The sequence below is a fragment of the Triturus cristatus genome, chromosome 10, assembly GCF_964204655.1.
Source record: "Triturus cristatus chromosome 10, aTriCri1.1, whole genome shotgun sequence".
In the NCBI taxonomy this organism is placed as follows: Eukaryota; Metazoa; Chordata; class Amphibia; order Caudata; family Salamandridae; genus Triturus; species Triturus cristatus.
In genome coordinates, this window is record NC_140593.1 from 75,084,474 (window position 1) to 75,089,367 (window position 4,894).

General features: G+C 43.8%; 1 long non-coding RNA gene across 1 annotated transcript; it reads left to right on the top strand.

Annotated features, from left to right (window-relative positions):
* The first annotated feature begins 349 nt into the window (after positions 1 to 349).
* Positions 350 to 2,505, top strand: LOC146788862 (uncharacterized). Its single transcript, XR_014969715.1, has 3 exons — positions 350 to 1,096; positions 1,191 to 1,303; positions 1,383 to 2,505. It is a non-coding gene; the product is annotated as an uncharacterized LOC146788862 (long non-coding RNA).
* Positions 2,506 to 4,894: the final 2,389 nt, after the last annotated feature.

Here is a 4,894-nt window from a genome sequence, read left to right on the forward strand (position 1 = left end):
TCCACTGTGGCTACTATTTTTGCTTTACAAAACCATTCAAGCACAAACGACCTCTTTAGCTGGAGCAATTGCTGGCATCGCAGAAATTCCAACATGGCTGCCAATTATCCAATACTGCAACAGCATACCGCTGTTTAGCAGTCTAGTGTTTTCTGTATCAACTGCCTGAGGAATGTTCTTCAACATTCCTCGGTGCACTTCACTGAGGAATTCATGAGAGGAACACCTGTTTACAAGCGTCGTGGAAGATAGTTAGGGTAGAAGCGTTCACTCGGGGTTAGTAAGCGCCGGTCTACATACACTTCAGGAAAAACAGGTCAGCCTAATTCATTCTTGTTAAAATAATATTGTCTGAGAGAAAAAATATCGAGTTCATAAAAGATTTTACAGTTGTTAGAAAATTCTAAACTACTAATTATAGAGTAGGTTTATAGGTGATGAATATTATTGGCAAGCACAGTAATTTCTGATCTGACTAGAGTATTCAAGTGCGAGCGTTATCTATTCAGACGCTGCACTTGACTGGGAAATCCCTTCGTAGCATACAATGTAATTCCTAGGAACAAAGACTCCGGTTAAGCTCTCGTCAACATTGTTTCAGAGCGCTAACCGGCACCCCTTGAAACCGCCAGTTGGAGGCTTCCGCTGACGTGTTCTAAATTTAGCCTGTCAAGTATTCCATTAACTCGACGCTGGCTTTTCTCATGTAGCGTGACACAGAAATCAGGCATTCACGCTAACCGAGGAAATGCGGTCTCGAGCAAGTTAAAAGAAAAAGAAACTAACACGAGGCTAACTTCATTAGCACTCCGTTTTCGATTCTTGAAGAAGGAGTCATTCTCACGCGGTTGCGTAAAATAAACGCGTGCATTAAAAATCTCAATTCCGAATAGCGGAAGAACCAAAAAGAATTTCGCTACATGTATTTATAGGAGGCAGTAATCGGGTTACAGGTCTAAAACTCCAATTAAGGAAAAAATAACTAAAAAGACAGCTGACATAACGGAGAACCCTTCTCCCTGATTTCATAATCACTGACCTCCAAGAATCAATCATCCAGAGACTAATATACCAGGCTTCACCAGTTTCTAACCTCGTGAGTGGAGAGAAGGAACAAGAAAGACATATAGCATCACAACCATACCTATAGTTAGCGACATACTCACCCTATTTTTCTCACTCCCTTTTAGTGCAGAATCAAGCAGGGAGACAGCCTGTAAAAGAAACAGAGTGAAGACTTCACTTGGTGTAAAATATCGCACAAGAGAAGTAAGAAGAGTAGCAAGCTCCAAAAGCCTTCCTGGTAAGATAAGTTATCTATAGATTAAAATACAGTAAGTTAAACAGAAGTACAGATTTTAAATTGCATAAAAATGTTTTAGCCAGAAGACCAGAAAGAAGACCGATAGAAGACGTAGCAGGCCTGGCAGAGTTTTTGGAGCTGTCTCTTCTCGTCCCATTCCCCTTTTCCCTTCTTTGGAACTTACCTGCTAGGAGTCCTAGTATCCGGCGGGAAGTTCCGAGCGGGGCATAGGGGGCTTAGCATCATTCTGCTCCTGTGCTTCCTTATGCAAGTTGGTAGCAACCTCTGACAGAGTGAAGTGCCCACGTTGGTACTAGCACCCGAGCAGAATGGCAGAAGGCTTAGATCTAAAGAGGCTAAGCGACATTCTGAGCAATATACAAAGGGATTTGGAGGCAGTCAGGGAGGATAATAAGGCGTTAAGACAGGAGATGATAACCTTTAAGATAGGAGCTTCAGGTCAAGGAATTAGTCAGGGTACCACATCCTCTGGAACTCTAAATCCCAACCCAAGCACATCGTCTTTTGCCCCCACACAAGTCATACACTCCTTGTCCCCAGTAATTCCCCTAGCCCCACCAGAAAGATTTAATGGAGACCCACAGAAGGCCCAAATTTTTTTAACTCAATGTTCACTCCACTTTATGTGTCGCCCCACGATATTTCCCGATGCCCAGTCCAGGGTGGCATTCATGTTATCCTACCTCAGCGGGGATGCAGCTTCATGGTCCATGCCATTAGTAACCAAAGATGATCCAATTCTATATAATTTGGATGATTTCAGGAAAGAATTCCTTCGAATATTTGACCGGAGAACAGCTTCCCAGGCTTCAGATAATGAGCTCTTAGAGTTGAGACAGGGAAACAAGGAACTCGTAACTTATCTAGCTCAGTTCAATAAGTTAGTAGTGGAAACCAGCTGGCCCGAAGATAAACAAGCGGCAGTGTTTTATAGGGGATTACGAGAAGAATTGAAAGACGCCTTATCGCAAATTCCAAATCGCCCTACCGACATCTCAGCATTGGTGGACTTGACATTGGAAATCGACTATAGGCTAAGTGAACGAAAGGGTGAACGAAGAAGAGAGTTTAGATCTAGTGTCCCACGTTTCGACCGAACCAAAACGGAACCTGTTCGGTCGGCAGAAAATGCTTCAGGAACAGAGCCTATGCAAATTGGAGTCGTTAGAGGCCCGCTCACGAAAGAAGAAAAAGAGAAAAGAAGATTAAACAAACTATGCCTATACTGTGGAGGAAGCGGGCATTTTGTCAAAAATTGTCTAAAAAGACCCAAGTTACCGACAAAGGAGAAGGGAAACTAGAGGCACCACAGGTAAGCGGAGTTGGATCTGTGGATGCGAATGGAGCAACAACTCCAAACACTCACCAGTTGGCGAACACCTTACAAGTTTCTTCACCCCATTTGTTTATGACAGTCACACTAAAATTCCGAGGGAACATTTTGAATGGAGTGGCTGTCATGGTGGATTCTGGAGCAACCGGGAATTTTTGTGACCACAAATTCGCAGACCAAATTGGATTGCAAGCAGTCAAAAAGGAAAAAGTGGAAAAGGTCCGCGCAGTGGATGGTACGGAGTTAACTTCTGGGCCAATTACTAGCCACACTGAAGCAGTACATATGACCACAATCGAAGGACATCAAGAGACATTGCAGTTTAACTTGATCGACGCCCCCCAATTTCAATTGATTGTAGGACTTCCATGGTTAACCGAACATAACCCTTTGATTGATTGGGGAGCCCGAACAATTCAAATGAATTCTGAATATTGTATGGAACACTGTTTTGCGGAATGGGCTAATCATACGGAGGCCGGAGTGGTTACGCCGTTGTGTACTAATGGCAGTTCTGTATGTGCGATTCAAACAATGGAGATACCAGAAGCATATCAAGATTTTGCAGACGTTTTCGATGAAATCAAGGCAGAAACGCTACCACCTCACAGGCCCTATGACTGCAAAATTGATCTAGAACCTGGTGCCAACTTACCTTGCAGCAGAATATACGCCTTAACTGAAAAAGAGAATACCCATTTGAAGGAGTATCTAGCAAAAAATTTGGAGAACGGTTTTATCAGACCATCCCAGTCCCCAGTCTCTTCCCCCCTTTTCTTTGTTCCGAAGAAAGGAGGAGATCTTCGGACTTGCATTGACTTTAGGGCCATCAACAGAATCACAGTAAAAAACCGATACCCATTACCTCTTATATCAGTACTGATTGATCAAGTGAAGGAAGCTAAAATCTACACTCGTTTGGATCTCCGAGGAGCGTACCATCTCATTAGACTTCGAGAAGGCGACGAGTGGAAGACTGCGTTCAGGACCAAATTTGGACTTTACGAGTACTTGGTGATGCCATATGGTCTCTGTAACGCACCCGCGGCCTTCCAGTATTTCATCAACGATGTGTTAAGTGACTTCATTGATCAATGTGTCATAGTCTATATCGATGACATTCTGATATATTCCCATTCGACCGTTGAACATCAGGACCAGGTTAGAGCCGTGTTGCAACGCCTACGTGAGAACTCGCTCTACGTAAAATTGGAAAAATGTCTATTCAACACCGATACTGTGGAGTTTTTGGGCTTTGTGTTGTCCCCTAATGGAGTTCAAATGGATGAACAGAAGGTGCGAGCAATAACTGATTGGAAATCCCCTACTTGTATCAAGGAAGTTCAAAGTTTTATCGGATTTTCAAATTTTTACAGAAGATTCATTCATGGGTTCTCTTCCAAAATTTTGCCATTGACTCGTCTCTTGAAAAAAGGTGTTTCCTTCCAATGGTCTGCAGAAGCGGAACAAGCCTTCCAGTCGATGAAGAACAGCTTTATCACAGCACCAGTGTTACTCCATGCGGATCCTTCTGAACCCTTCTATTTGGAAACGGATGCTTCAGATCTAGCCATTGGAGGAATACTTTCTCAGAGGCACAAAGACACGGGGCAGTTGCATCCAGTGGCCTTTCGCTCCCGCAAACTCAACCCTGCGGAATGCAACTATACAATCACTGAAAAGGAACTCCTGGCCATTAAGGATGCCTTCAAAGATTGGAGGCATTACTTGATGGGGGCTAAACACACTGTCACCGTGTTCACAGACCACCGCAATTTGAAGTTTTTACGTTCAGCTCGCACTCTGACTCCACGCCAGTTGCGTTGGTCCCTGTACTTCGCGGATTTTGATTTCGTTATCACCTTCCGTCCGGGATCAAAAAACGGGAAGGCTGATGTTCTTTCCAGATTGGATACCGAAAACCAAACGCCACTCATTGAAAATCAGCAAATCATTCCAGAAGAAAAATTCATCGGACTTATCGCAGTGGAACCGTTTGAGCAGCTTGTTCGTGATTCATTGTCGAATTGGGATATAGAGACCTGGGCCTCTGAGGATCCACTTCGCTCCATCCGCCATGGCCTCCCTTACCACGGTTCCACTCTGTATTTACCCACTAAAGAACTTCAACTGAAAGCAATGCAGGAATGCCATGACAACCCTCTGGCTGTCCACAAGGGCATTTTTAAAACTGAAGATTTACTCAAACGAAGTTTTTGGTGGCCATTCATGTGCCG